This window comes from Engystomops pustulosus, chromosome 3 (genome assembly GCF_040894005.1).
Source record: "Engystomops pustulosus chromosome 3, aEngPut4.maternal, whole genome shotgun sequence".
Lineage (NCBI taxonomy): Eukaryota > Metazoa > Chordata > Amphibia > Anura > Leptodactylidae > Engystomops > Engystomops pustulosus.
Genome location: NC_092413.1, coordinates 122,540,966 through 122,557,653, shown reverse-complemented (window position 1 = coordinate 122,557,653; position 16,688 = coordinate 122,540,966).

The window sequence follows — 16,688 nt, the reverse complement described above, 5'->3', positions numbered from 1 at the left end:
AAACGGACAAAAACGGATGCGTTTTCAAAAAACGCATGCGTTTTTAAAAAACGGATGCGTTTTTTAACGCATGCGTTTTTAACGATCTGAAAACGCACTTAGTAAAAACGGCCCAAAAACGCCATGTGTGTCTTCACCCTTAGACATACATGATATACACACCCAATGTACACATACATAAAGTATTAACACACCGTATACACACATACTGCATATATAGACATCATACATTCAGTATATACATACCATATACACTCATCATATACATAAACACACACACAAACAGCATATACACACAGATATACCTCATTAACACACATATATATACAGTATATACTTACCAGAAGATGTATCTTCTGTGAGTTGGCGCCCTGAATCTCCACTCGGCATCGGGATGTGTCATGTCATGTCACATGACCTCAAGCAGGAAGAAGATAGTAAAAGCACCCCGCCCAGACACACAGACACAGAGGTGGATGGACCAGGTGAGGCAGGCCTAGGGACAGGCAGCAGCAGGGACATAGAGGCACTTAACCACACCCTGTGGTCCCCCTTAGCATTGCAGATGCAGTGACTATGATCAGTAGGGAGTCCGCCCAGGTACACGGCGGGCCCATTAGCACCGTTAGAACGCAACCTCGGAGTACTAAAAACATGTAAAACATAAATTTGAAAAATGTCTTCTCCCAGGACGGACATCTCTCCCTTATTCTTTAGATCAATATGATCATAGAAATACCAGGGGAAAAGGGAACTATCTTTGTGTGCCAGCGCTTGATGTCCCTGATCCCCGCATCAGATATGCTCTATTATGTACTAGGAACTGTCTAAAGCTATAGGGCTAGTGCAGAAATATGCAGGTTTATTTTCCTTTACTTGGTAATTTATTTATTTTTTTCAGGTTTTTTTTAGCTCCCAACTTAACCAGGTTTCAAACAACCAAACTGACCGCTTGTACAGTATGGTGTAATGCAGCCCTTCAGCAGGATGCAATAGAGATTCTGCATTGATGGGCCTTAGAACATCATCGGGGCCAGTTGGCACCAATGATGGCATTTGTATAATACAGCTGATACCTGCCCTTTACAGAGAGAACTCACCCTCAGAGCTCTGACCACACAGCCCCTAATGCACCATGACCTACTATACACCGTATTGCATGTAAAGGGTTAAGTCTAGAAGCCAGAGAAAAAAATTCAGGATATAGGGCTTATTAAATATAGATATTGAAACATCATTAGAAACTCATAAAAAACTCCAAAAAATGTAAAAAATGTGTTACCTGTAATAGAGATCTGCTTAATGTAGTTAAGGCTAGGGTTCCTCAGTTCCATTTTTTACATATTGGCACCCTGAAAATATATTGATTTAAAAATCTCTCATCTTGGATAACCCCTTTAAGGCTACATACACACGACCATGTGCTCAGTGAGGTCAGAATCTGGGTGGAGAAGGAAGGGGGAGTGATTGCTCCTCACTACTCCCCTCTCTGTTGAAAGGAAGGCAAGTCAATCAAATGGATGACTGTATTTTCCATGGAAAACAATGGGGTCGTGTGCTAGCCGTGAAAAAAAAAAAAACATTGCATAATGGCTAGGACACGGCCAGAAAGTACAGTCGTTTGCATGTAGTTTTAGAACATAATTTTCTGAAGTGAGCAAACAGATTTGCATGATGCATCAAAACTTTTTCAATATTGGAAAGCATAGAATGGTTCAATATGAGGGTCCTGTTATCTGATGCACTGAGAGACTATGCTGTTCTAGCAATTCCCGCCGTAGTAGCAGGCAGACAAACTGCTCCAGGGAACGGTCTCTGAGTAGTAGAGCTCCAGGGAATACTCTTTGTTTTAGTAGTAATCAGGGAAATCACATCACCTGTCTAAATATGACATTTCCATGTTTTAAAAGGTTTCCCCTAAAGTTCTCTAAATTATTAAAAGTTATTTAATATTACTTTTTCCGTCAGTATTTGAACTCACAACCTTGACTTGTTTGGAGGCATTAGTATCCTTAAAGGGAACCTGTCATCAGGTTTTCATCATTAAAGGAAACCTACCACTTGAAGTGGCAGGTATAAGAAGGAAATACCAAGCACCAGCTCAGGGTAAGCTGGTGCCGGAGCTTATTTTTGTTAGTGTTTTAAACCACTGTATCGCGGTTTAAAACACTTTTTAAACTTTATAGCCGAAGCTGCTTCGGCGCAGGGAGGTACGCGCTCGGCGCTTACCATGCGCGCGACCGTGCGCGCGGCTACATAGGAAGTGAAGGAGAGCCGTGCGCATGGTAAGCGCAGAGCGCGTACCTCCATGCGCCGAAGCAGCTTCGGCTACAAAAATAAGCTCCGGCACCTGCTCACCCTGAGCTGGTGCTCGGTATTTCCTTCTTACACCTGCCACTTCAAGTGGTAGGTTTCCTTTAAACCTAACAATAGGTTACCACAGAAGGCTTCATACTATGCACCATGCTTTTTTTGTATCAAAATCTATATCTCAAATCTAGCTAAATTAGCTTTTAAAAAAGTAGCAAGCAACAGGCAGACTCCCCAAGTCACAAGGGCATGCTTTTAGGCTGAGTCAGGATTTGAGGGAGACATTGAGCTGAAGAGAATTCCTGAGGGAGGAAGGTAAAGGGAGCTGTGGAAGACTTGGGGCAAGTTGGAAATGACCTTTGAGTCTGCTAGCATCAAGGGTGCACTATTCTGCTGCCTGCAGGGAGCATTGAAACAGCGTCCCCCCTTGCAAAAAAAAAACAACCTATGACACAGGTACTAAAAATGATTATATATGATTGCCATATTGTATAAGGTCATTGCAAATTACAACTATTTAACCCCTTAGGAACCAAGCTCATTTGTGCCTTGATGACCAAGGCCTATTTTTTTAACTTTAGAAGGCTTAAACTTACCCAGGTGTTGTTTTCTTCGCTACATTTTGTACTTCTAGTTAGTGGGAAATTTTGATTGATCTGTTTAGCATTTATCTATGAAAAAAGGTGAATTTGGTAAACATTTTGAAATAATTTGCTATTGTCAGGATCGGAGGTAGTGCATCCTGTGGACCACAGTGGACGATAACGTAAGCCGACACTATTGACCGGAGTCTAAGTGGTACCAGAGCTAGCCACAAAGCGGGCGGGACTTGCTGCAGTGTGGTACCACCAGGTAATTCCACAGGCGCGACTTTGTCCGCGGTGGCAGCCAAGGCGTAGCACAGAATCGTCAGGCGAACTTGTGGTCGGGGAGAGGCATGAGGTCGAGGCAGGCTGCACAGGATCAGAGTCGGGGACGTAGTGGTAGATTAGGACAGGCAGCACGGAATCAGAGTTAGGAACACTGAGATCACAAAGGGAAATCAGGATAATCGCAAAGGGCATGGAACAAAGCTGTCTCTTAGGCATGGAAGCACAAAGATCCGGCAGGGGACACAGGATGAAACTTGAATTTATCTTGGCAGGAGGCCAGCCAGCACCAATTATCGGGATGCTGGCCCTTTAAATTTGACAGAATCGGCGCGCGCGCCCTAGGTGGTCGGGAACATGCACGCCAGATCGCGAGGTGCAAGGAGGCCACCGCTGGAGTCGCGAGAGGTCAGTTAACGAGCAAGCAGGCTCGGGGGGTACCTGTGTAGAAGAGCATGATGTCCTCGGGATGTCCTTGGGCAGGATGTTGTCCGCGGGTTACCAAGACCTTTCCTCCGGGCTGAACCCCTTCCAGTCGACATGATAGAATCGCTTCCCTCTGACCATTTTCATATCAAGGACCTCTTTCACCGCGAAGACATCAGAAGCATTAGCTTTAGGAGCTGGATGAGGTACTTGCCGGGAGAAGCGATTCAGGATGACAGGTTTCTGCAGGGAGACGTGGAAGGAATTCGGCATGCACATGGTGGGAGGAAGGCGGAGCTTTTACGCCACTGGATTAAAGCGCTGTAACACATCGGAATTCGGCATGCACATGGTGGGAGGAAGGCGGAGCTTTTACGCCACTGGATTAAAGCGCTGTAACACATCGAACGGTTCCAGGAAACGTGGACCCAGTTTGTAACTGGGGATCTTCAACCGAACATACCTGGAGGGCAGCCACACTCCTGAGTTTTGGTGCAGGAAGCCGGACGCCGGAAGCAGAGACTGACGAGTCTGTTCCCAGATGGATTTAAGGTCTTCTACCAAATCTTCCACGGCAGGGACATCAGCAGACACGGAGAGAAGTAGGGGTGGACGTGGATGTCTCTCATACACAACAAAGAAAGGAGTGGCACCGGCAGACTCAGGGTCCAGGGAGTTAGATTAACTCTCTCGACTTGTCCATTAGACTGAGAGTGATATGCTGAAGAAAAGTCCAATTTCGCCTGAAGTTGGCTACACAGAGAACGCCAGTACTGAGAAAAAAAACTGGACCCCACTGTCTGATATAATATGCAGGGGGAGACCATGAAGCTGGAACATGTGAGTGAAGGACAAGCTGGCAAGGCATGGAGTAGATGACACCTGGCAGAGGAACAAGTGGGACATCTTGGAAAAGCGGTCGGTTACCACCCATATGACTGTATTACCCAAGGAAGATGGGAGATTGGTGATAAAATCCATTGCCACGGGAGTCCACGGGCAGCTGGGTATCGGTAATGGGTGAAGAAGACTAGCTGGTTTAAGATGAGATGGCTTGTTTCAGGAGCCCACGAAATCCCATACATCCTTGACCAGATCTGGCCACCTGTAGAAACGGGCAATGAGGGCTACAGAGCGGCCAGAACTGCTTGGGTGGGAAGATGGGGGCTCCTCACATTATTACAGCGAAAGATCTTTTTTTCCGGCGACGGAAAAAACACAAAACTGTGCTCACCATACCGTGGATAGTGCTCTCCTATTGCGGACGCATGTTAGCTGCTGTTCATATGGCTAGCACACGGCCACCATATAGGATCATGTGAAAGGGGCCTAATAAAGATATACAGAAAGTTCTCCTGAAAATACCATTTATACAGAAATAATAAATGCTTCTTAGTATAACATGTTGTTAAAGCCATATAACACACACATAAATATATCTTATGCTTCTTATTCCATCCTTGGCAGTAAAAGAGAAAGCTTTCCAGTTACAAGGGGTTTTATTAACTTCCTTTGGGAAATGGCAAGCTTCTCATCCAACCAGCACTCTCCATAAAATGCAATAATAACAAGGCATCTTATTAGTGGCAAGAATTATACATTACTTCTTAGGCAGATACTGAACAGCTGCATTACCATTTTCAGACACTGGATGACTCTAACACATCATGCGTTATCAAATGCATCAGAACTGCTGAGGAAAGGAAGATTTGCTTGATTACATTGCTGTTTACATTGTGTTTAGAAAACTCATGCACTAACACAATGTTAACATGAGTTAACAAAGTGTTAACAAATACATGCATTAACATTGCTTTAACCCTTTCAGGACCTGGCCCTTTTTTGTTTTTTCATTTTAATTTTTTACTCCCCATGATCAAAAATCCATAACTTTTTTATTTTTCCATGTACAGAGCTGTGTGACGGCTTATTTTCTGCGTAACAAATTGCACTTCATAGAGATGGTATTGAATATTCCATGCCGTGTACTAGGAAGCGGGAAAAAAATTCCAAATGCAGTGAAATTGGTAAAAAAACGCATTTGTGCCGCCTTCTTGTGGGCTTGGATCTTACGGATTTCACTGTGCGCCCCAAATGACATGTCTGCTTTATTCTTTGGGTCGGTACGATTACGGGGATACCAAATTTGTATAGGTTTTATAATGTTTTCATACATTTAAAAAAATTAAAACCTCCTGTACAAAATTTTTTTTTGGGATTTTGCCATCTTCTGGCGCTAATAACTTTTTTATACTTTGGTGTACTGAGCTGTGGGTGGTGTCGTTTTTTGCGGATTTTGATGACGTTTACATTGTTATCAATTTTAGGACTGTACGACCTTGTGATCACTTTTTATAGAATTTTTTAATTTTTTTAAATGACAAAAAAAGTGCCATTTTCGAATTTGGGCGCGATTTTCCGTTACGGGATTAAACGCAGTGAAAAACCGTTATCATATTTTGATAGATCGGGCATTTTCGGACGCGGCGATACCTAATGTGTTTATGATTTTTACTGTTTATTTATATTTATATCAGTTCTAGGGAAAGGGGGGTGATTTGAGTTTTTAGGGTTTTTTATTATAATTTTTTTTTTTTTAACTTTTTTTTATTTTTATTTTTAGTACTTTTCAGACTCCCTAGGGTACTTTAACCCTAGGGGGTCTGCACGATCCTATCATATACTACCATACTACAGTATGGCAGTATATGGGGATTTCACTACTCATACATTACAATGTGCTGATAGCACATTGTAATGCATGGGTTAACCAGAAGTAGCCTCGGGTCTTCGCAAGACCCGAGGTTACCATGGTGACGGATCGACGCTCCCCGATGACGTCACGGGGAGCGGCGATCCTCGAAAAGATGGCGGCGCCCACGCGCCGCCATGCTAGCACCGATGCTAGCACCATGCTAGCACCGATCGCGGGTGTTTTCACCTCGATCGCCGCCGGCAATGCTGCCGGCGGCGATCGAGGTGAAAACACCCGCGATCGGTGCTAGCACCGATCGCGGGTGTTACCGGTAAGCCTTTGCTGCAATATGCAGCAAAGACTTACCGGCTATGGAGAGGGCTCAGCGCGTGAGCCCTCTCCATGCACCCGCGGCCGACCCGTGACGTGCTATTACGTCACGGGTCGTGAAAGGGTTAATGCATGCGTTTGTAAATGCAACGTTAACAGCTATGTAATCGGGCAAATCTTCTCTACTTAGCTGTTCTGATGTGTTACTGCCATGTGAACACACACTGAAACCTCCCCATAAGAGCACCTCTCTGAGAGGACCCCCTTCCTAAAAGAGTTTTTTTTATTCAATCACTGATTTTTTTACTCCTGCCTCCTATCTTCAGCCACCACTTTCATGTGCAAAGAGATCTGCTCATAGAGGTTGCACTTTATATACACTGTGCTGCAAGTGTGCAGGATCTGATAGCCATTCATTAGAACTGATGGGGAGCCGAGCTCCGTCTTTATTTGTGCATTCAAACTTTCATATATACACATTTCTACTATTTTCAAACACAAACAGCTCTGTTAGGGTGGTCCTCAAGAGGATCAGTCAGTGGGAAGTGACGATTGGTTGCCATGACAGCCTTGGGTCTTTGTCAGACCCGAGGCTCAATGGCTTCTGGAGATTTGTTACCATGCGCAAGTGGCGCATTGTAAATAATCTTATGTAAAAATGCCAAATACTGCAATACAGGAGTATTGCAATATATGGTAGGAGCAAGCATACCCTCTAGGGTTAAAATAGCCTGGATGGTCTAAAAAAATATTAAAAATAAAAAAGTTTAAAAAATAATAAATTAAAAAAACTAAAAATTTCAAATCACCCCCCCCCCCTTTCCCAAGCACTGATATAACTAAACACTCAAAATCACAAACATGTTCGGTATTGCAGTGTCCCAAAATGCCCGATCTATCAAAATATAAAAAAGGTTATTCCCAAATGTCTGAAACGCCACTTTTACACCATTTTATATCACATGAAAAATGTTATAAAAAGTGATCAAAAGGTTGCAGAGTCCTTTAGTTGGTAGCATTGAAAACTTCATCTTATGTTGCAAAAAATGACTAATTTCACACAGCCCTGTACACCGAAGTATGAAAAAGTTATTAGCGTCAGAAGGTGGCGAAACAACAACAAATAATTTTTTTTTCGTACACATTGTTTTAATTTTTTTTAAATGTATTAAAACATAATAAAACCTATATACATTTGTTATCAATGTGATCATACCGAACCAAAGAATAAAGTAGATGTATTACTTGGAGCGCACAGTAAAAGCTGTAAAAGCTGAGCCCACAAGAAAGTGACGTAAATGCGTTTTTTCACCAATTTCACCACATTAGGTTTTTTTTTTAGCTTCCCAATACATGGCACGGAAAAAAAAAATAACGTCACTGAGAAGTAAAGTTTTTCCTCACAGAGCTCTGTACATGAAAAAAATGAAGAAGTTGTTTTGGATCTAGAGTCAAAAATTTATGAAAAAAATGCTGCAACGCGAAGGGGTTAAGTGACTTTGCAATCATTGGTCAGTTTCATAGTGATATGAAGTAACTGATTAACAATTAGCAGGTCGTAATAACATGAGGCGACATATTGGTTGTTAGGTTACAAGGAAATAAAAAGTAATAATAAAAGTAATAATAATCAGGTCATACTCAGGAGAAACAACTTATTGATTTTATCATTCAGTACGAGATATTGACATCAATGTTGGTTTTATCAAACATTGATAAAAATCTTATATTCTCCGGTTTTTAGCATTTATATGAATATATGACAGATAAAAGTTCTTTCAAGCCTTCCACAAGAATGAATCATATTTTTCCACAAACTTACATAAAACACCCTTATTGTGCTAAATCATTACAAGTGATTTAAAATAATTTTAATTTAAAGGGGCATTCATTTAATGAAATTAATTTTCCATATGTAAACATTTCTTCAATTAAATGTCAATTACAAAAATGTTCCTGTGTGAAGATTTCTCATAAATGTAGCCATGTTGTCCCTTAGAAACGATATGGCTTCCTCGGATACGACCACCTCACATTTAAGCAGCAGTGGCCAGACATGTACAATTGAATCCTGCCTGACCACCTGGATTCAGGGTTCATTATCACAGGACGGCTCAGGGACATGCAGTAACTCCCAGACATTTCATATACAAAAACCTTTTGTTTCTTTGTGCAATCTCTCCAGCAGAGGTGGCCATATCCAGGGACAGAGTCTTGTTTCTAAGGGACCATATCACTACATTTATGGGAAATTATCTTCACATGGGAACATTTTTTTAATAACATCTAATTGAAGAGAATGACAAGAATACCCCTTTAACCCCTACGGGACTCGGCCTCTTTTGGCCTTAAGGACGCAGCCCCATTTTTCAAATCTGCCCTGTGTCACTATAAGTGGTTATAGCTTTGGAACACTATGAGATATCCAGGGGATTTTGAGATTGTTTTCTCGTGACACATTGTACTTCAAATTAGTTTAAAAATCTGGATGAAATCTTTTGCGTTTAGTTATGAAAAAAAAACAAAATTTGGCAAAAATTTGGAAATATTCTTTATTTTCAACGTTCTAAATTCTCTACTTTTGATGCAGATAGTCATAGAACTCAAATAAATTCATAACTTACATTTCCCAAATGTCTGCTTTATGTTGGATGGTTTTTTAAGATTCCACATATTTTACTAGAATGTTATGAGGCTCAGAATTTGGGTGCCATTTTTCAAATTTTTTGTAAAATCACCAAAACCTGTATTTAGATGGACCTGCTCAACTTCTAATTGACACTGAGAGGCCTAAATAATAGCGAGACTCATAAATTACCCCATTATGGAAACTACACCCCTCAACATAGGAAAAACCACTTTTAAGAAGTTTGTTAACCCTTTAGGTGTTCTATAGGGGTTAAAAAAAATGGAGGTGCAGTCTGCAAATTGTAATATTTTTTCACAATACACTCATTTTGGGTGGAAAATTAAACATTTACAATGGATTAAATGAAAAAAGGCTCCACAAAGTTTGATACCCAATTCCTCCCGAGTACACGGATACTCTACATGTGGTGGTGACCTGCTGTATGGGCGCACGGCCGGGCATAGAAGGGAAGGAGGCGCCATCCAGATCAGATTTGCTATGTCACATTGTACAGGCTGTAATTTTTTTCTGTTTTTAATGTGGACCTATAGGGGCTTATTTCTTTTGCCACATGAGATGCACTTTTCTGGTATGTAATTTTGGGGCATCTATAGCTAATTGGTGAGACTTTATTAACTCTTTGTTGGTGGAGGAAATGAAAATCATCAATTTTTAGGAAAATGTTTATAGTTTTTTTTTTTTTGGTCGTTAACCATACCATAAAAATAGTATATTATTTTTTATTATATGGGTCGCCACGATTATGAAAAGACCTCATTTATATAGATTTTTTATTTTTTCCCATTTTTACTGAATAAAAAGTAATTTGGCAAAAATGTTGTTAATTTTAGCATCACCGTCTTTCATATGCATAACTTTTTTATTTTTCGCCTCACAAATCTGTTCAAGGGCTTATTCTTTGCGAGAAGGATTGTTCTTTTTAGTGGTCTTATTTTAGAGTGCATAACATTTTTTAAATCACTTTTTAGAGAATTTTTTTATAGGGTATTAATTAAAAATTATCTTTTTTTGGAGCTTTTTTTTTTTTTTTACGGAGTTCACTTTGCGGATCTAATAATGATTCTGTTTTATTATGCAGATTGTTGCGGACGCAGGGATACCAAATATGTGGGGGTTTTGTGTATTTTATTCAATTGTACTGAATAAAAACTAATTTGGAGAAAATCTTGGTCATTTTAGCATCACCATCTTTTCATATGCATAACTTTTTTATTTTTCGTCTGACAAATCTGGTTAAGGGCTTATTTTTTTGCGAGAAGAGTTGCTCTTTTGAGTGGGCTTATTTTAGAGTGCATAATATTTTTTAAATCACTTTTTAGAACATTTTTTATAGGATATTAATTAAAAATGATCTTTTTTCGGAACGTTTTTGCGTTTTTTTTCTTCGGCGTTTACCGTGCGGGTCCAGTAATGATTATAATATGATAATCAATAATATGCGGGGTTTTTTTTGGTGTTTTTTATACTTTATTAAGTGTTTTTATGGGATAGTGACATTTTAGGGGCTTATATTTTAATGTATTTATTTTTTATTTATTCTAATGTGTAGTGTTTAGTGTTTTTCACTTTTTTTACTTATGCATACTTGAACTTGAACCAGCGATGCTCTGATCGATGGTTCAAGTTCAATACACTGCTCTACAATACTATTTTATTGTAGAGCAGTGTAATCTGTCTGGCATGCTTGCGCATGCTCAGACACTTTACAGTCAGACCCGGAAGGGGTCTGACTGCCAGGGAGACCGGGCAGCTCCGGGGCACATGCCAGTCCTCGGAGCTTCCCAGAAGTGGATCGGATCCCCCGGTAAGCGGCGCGGGGGATCCGATCCATAGCGCAAACACCCTTACACGCCGCGGTCATGCTTGTCGGCTCTGATCGTGGGTGTTAGCGCAGGCTGTCAGCTGTGATAGACAGCTGACAACCGCTGCTTCTGGTTGCCGGCTCCGTTCGTGAGCCGGTGCCAGAAGCAGGACGTTATAGCACGTCCCCGTGTGCTTAGCATGTAGCCCCGGGGATGTACTATAACGTCTTGGTGCGCCTAGGGGGTTAAGACGAAAACATGGAATCTATCCCTATCACTCTGATACATACCATTCCACCACTGTAGGCCCTGGAGCTTTTCTGATTTTGTGCTGCTACTGATCATGAGTGTGCATGTGCTAGTAAACCCTCCCAACAACACCCACCGTTTTTCTCCTCCGTCTAGCTACGGATTCCCATGGCAACCAACCCACATATAGACAGCCAGAGAGATAAGGTACTGCTAGCTTCTAGCCTGCTAGCTGACAAAGGGCTACAAATAGCGCATGAGTGTAAATGATGGAATTGCTTATTTTGGCTTAGTGCAGAGCTTAGCAAAAGTCTTTTATGCTCTACAGTTGTATTTTTAATTACAGTACAAGATGTATATTATAGCCAACACCTGCTGCTAACACCCACGATCGGAGCTTCAGGGGGTCCGCTGCTCCGATGGCAGCCCCGGGTCTGGCAGTGCCCTGGAGCTGCGCGATCCAGTGCGGGAGCCGGGTCCAGCCTCCTAGCAGGAACTGGTTGTAACACACTGAGCATGCATTTGTATTAGGTTACATTCACACGTTGTATGCTGGTGTATGGGCGACGTATATATGCCGTATATACACTCACCAGCCACTTTTTTAGGTACACCTGTCCAACTGCTCGTTAACACTTAATTTCTAATCAGCCAATCACATGGCGTCAACTCAGTGCATTTAGGCATGTAGACATGGTCAAGACAATCTCCTGCAGTTCAAACCGAGCATCAGTTTGGGGAAGAAAGGTGATTTGAGTGCCTTTGAACGTGCCATGGTTGTTGGTGCCAGAAGGGCTGGTCTGAGTATTTCAGAAACTGCTGATCTACTGGTATTTTCACTCACAACCATCTCTAGGGTTTACAGAGAATGGTCCGAAAAAGAAAAAACATCCAGTTAGCGGCAGTTCTGTGGGTGGAAATGCCTTGTTGATGCCAGAGGTCAGAGGAGAATGGGCAGACTGGTTCGAGCAGCAGAAGACCACACCGGGTGCCACTCCTTTCAGCTAAGAACATGAAACTGAGGCTACAATTTGCACAAGCTCATCGAAATTGGACAGTAGAAGATTGGAAAAACGTTGCCTGGTCTGATGAGTCTCGATTTCTGCTGCAACATTCGGATGGTAGGGTCAGAATTTGGCGTCAACAACATGAAAGCATGGATCCATCCTGCCTTGTATCAACGGTTCAGGCTGGTGGTGGTGGTGTCATGGTGTGGGGAATATTTTCTTGGCACTCTTTGGGCCCCTTGGTACCAATTAAGCATCGTTGCAACGCCACAGCCTACCTGAGTATTGTTGCTGACCATGTCCATCCCTTTATGACCACAATGTACCCAACATCTGATGGCTACTTTCAGCAGGATAATGCGCCATGTCATAAAGCTGGAATCATCTCAGACTGGTTTCTTGAACATGACAATGAGTTCACTCAAATGGCCTCCACAGTCGCCAGATCTCAATCCAATAGAGCATCTTTGGGATGTGGTGGAACGGGAGATTCGCATCATGGATGTGCAGCCGACAAATCTGCATCAACTGTGTGATGCCATCATGTCAATATGGACCAAAATCTCTGAGGAATGCTTCCAGCACCTTGTTGAATCTATGCCACAAAGAATTGAGGCAGTTCTGAAGGCAAAAGGGGGTGCAACCCATTACTAGCATGGCGTACCTAATAAAGTGGCCGGTGAGTGTATGTCAGCCGTATACTCGTCCCCCATATATTGGTGTTGTCACGGGTGCACCTGTGCCTCTCTCCGCTGCCCCGGTCCCGCTCCTGTGCACTCACCCCTCCTGGCTCCCGCTCCCGTCCGGACTAGGGAACGGGGCCGCGCGCGGCACTGTCTCAAGATTTAAAGGGCCAGCGCGCAGGTGATTGGCGCTGGTCATTTCCTGTCTTGTATTTAACCCTTTGTCTCCCATCATTCCCTGCCGGATCTTTGTGCCTCATAGCCTTAGAGAAAGCTTCCAAGCGAGTATTCCTGTGTTCCTGCGTATTCCTGTATTCCTGCGTTCCTGTGTATTCCTGTGTGTTCCCATTCCTGAGTCCTGTGTTGCCGTGTTACCTGAGTTCCTCCGTGTTGCTGTGTGCCTGTGTTCCCATTCCTCTGACCCTGTGCCTGGACCTGTCTACGAGATTGTCATCCGCTAAGGTACCTCGACCTCGGCTGCCACCGTGGGCTGGTCACACCTGGGAACGACCTAGTGGTATCCTGCCGCAGCAAGTCCAACCCGCTTTGCGGCGGGCTCTGGTGAATACCAGGTGCCACTAGGCTCCGGTTCCGGGTGTTGGCTAGTTCCATCTCCCGCGGTGGTCCAGAGGATCCACTGATCCTAACAGGTGTGAATGTAGCCTTACACTGTGTAATATGAATAAGAGCTTAAACAAGCAATCAGAGCATCGCTTGTTCAAGACAACCTGTAAAAAAAAAGTTTAGAACACTTAGGAAAAACATTTTTTAATAAAAAGAATTAATTAAATAAAGTGAAAGTCTCCTAAACACCAACATTCCCTATACATAGCAAATAAAGTACAAAAAACACAAATCATGAAAAACCCCACATATTTGGTATCGCCACATCCGTAACAATCTGAACAGTAAATCAGTAACATTATTGGACCTGTTCGGTGAATGCTGTAAAAACAAAACCCGAAAAACTTGCAAAAAGTGTAAATCACCGTAAAAAAAGTTGTGATCCATAGAATAAAATAAAGATAATATATTATTTTTATGCTACAGTGTACGTCCCCAAAACATACAATTAGAAAGGAAACAAAAAATTTATGATTTTCTGCATAATCTGCTCTAAATGGTGCAGCTTCCCTTCGATGCCCTGGCGTGTGCCCATACAACAAGTTACTACCACATATGGGGTATTGTTATACTCAGGAAAAATTGGGTATCATACTTTGTGGACGGTTTGGGTATTTTATCCACTGAGAATTTGTACATTTAAAAAAAAAACATATTTATTTAGCCAAAAAAAAGAAAATGTAAAAATTGCACAGGATTTTGTTTTATCCCCTTTAAAACAATTAAAGGGTTAACAAACTTCATGAAAGTTATTTTACATATGTTGAGGGGTGTAGTTACTATAATGGGGTAATTTATGGGGTTTTACTTTTATTTTGGCCTCTTAAAGTGACTTGAAATCTGAGCAGGTCCCTCAATAGCAGGATTGTGTGTTTTTTATGAAAATGTGAAAAATCGCATGTAAAGTTCAAATCCCCATAACACCTTATAAAAATGAGAGGATGCATAAAAAAACAAGTCAGCATAAGGCAGACATTCGGTAAATGTTAGTTATCAAGTTTTTTTGCTGATATGTTTGGAAAAATTAGAACATTTTGAATTTGAAAATTGAACATGCCACAAAATTTTTTGAACTAACATGAAGTACAAAGTGTCACGAGAAAACAATTTTCGAAATCACTTGGATATGTTAAAATGTTCCAAAGTTATAAGCTCTTATAGTGACACAGGGCAGATTTGAAAAACTGGGCCATATCAGGAAGGTGAAAAGTGGCTTCGGTGTTAAGGGGAACTAATGCCGATTCAGTTCATAATCAGAGGTGAGCCGGCATCATAAAACATCGGTTGTCAATTGTAACTAACAGCTGACGCCTGCAATCGGAGCTCACTCACTTTAACCTGTTAAATGCAGCGGTCAGCACAACCTCTGCGTTTAACATGCCTGCTGGGGGTCTCTCCCCTGCAAAAACAATGTTTGTATGAATGTAGCCTAAAAGTTACAATTGGTGCATTCTTTTATATATATGTCTTAACACGAACCTGTCATAATAATGTAATTTTTAGCTGGTGACAGGTTCTAGTAGCCTATGCTGTGCTGATTTTAAAAATGCCTTTTGTCAGCATTCTGAATCATTTCAGTAGTTTATAGTTTCATTTTTGTTACCTAGTTCCCTTCCAGCAGTATGTTCTGAGTCACGCTTGGTTTCACAATGACTGAACACCTTGTCTTACAAGCATAATTTGCTATACAGTATATCGGTCATACAGTATGACAAAGCAAATTTTCCCATATTAAATCATTGAAACACTGATGATTTGTACCACACCCACAAAAAGTAGTCATGTAAAGTACAACATCTAGGCCAGTGTTGGCGAACCTATGGCACTGGTGGCACTCATAGCCCTCACTATGAGCACCTGCGCCTTCACCCCAGCGCATACTTCGCCAGACAGGACTCAAGGCCTCTTGCAGTCCCAGGCAGCCGAGGACCCTAGATGGAAACTACATTGATAATCCAAACTTCTTCTCTTTCTTTTTTATTGTATTGGTGTACTCAGGTGCCTTTACAATTTAAACATGTGACAGAGCACGGAGTAATAAGTTACTGCTTAAATTGTCGCATCGGCACTTTGCTCAAAATACATGGATTTTGGTTGTAGTTGGGCACTCGGCATCTAAAAGGTTTGCCATCACTGATCTAGGCCCTTTATTTCTTCTACTTCTTCAATATTATGTTATACAATTTTGTGTAAACCACATTAGAATTTTGTAAAATGCCTATAATGGGGCAGATTTATCAAGCTGTCTAGTAAGAAAATACAAAAAACAAGATAAAATACACTCACTGGCCACTTTATTAGGTACACCTGTCCAACTGCTCGTTAACACTTAATTTCTAATCAAGCAACTCAGTGCATTTAGGCATGTAGACATGGTCAAGACAATCTCCTGCAGTTCAAACCGAGCATCAGTATGGGGAAGAAAGGTGATTTGAGTGCCTTTGAACGTGGCATGGTTGTTGGTGCCAGAAGGGCTGGTCTGAGTATTTCAGAAACGGCTCATCTACTGGGATTTTCACGATCCACCATCTCTAGGGTTTACAGAGAATGGTCCGAAAAAGAAAAAACATCCAGTGAGCGGCAGTTCTGTGGGCAGAAATGCCTTGTTGATGCCAGAGGTCAGAGGAGAATGGGCAGATTGGTTCGAGCTGATAGAAAGGCAACAGTGACTCAAATCGCCACCCGTTACAACCAAGGTAGGCAGAAGAGCATCTCTGAATGCACAGTACGTCGAACTTAGAGGAAGATGGGCTACAGCAGCAGAAGACCACACCGGGTGCCACTCCTTTCAGCTAAGAACACAAAACTGAGGCTACAACTTGCACAAGCTCATCGAAATTGGCCAGTAGAAGATTGGAAAAATGTTGCCTGGTCTGATGAGTCTCGATTTCTGCTGCAACATTCGGATGGTAGGGTCAGAATTTGGCGTCAACAACATGAAAGCATGGATCCATCCTGCCTTGTATCAACGGTTCAGGCTGGTGGTGGTGGTGTCATGGTGTGGGGAATATTTTCTTGGCACTCTTTGGGCCCCTTGGTACCA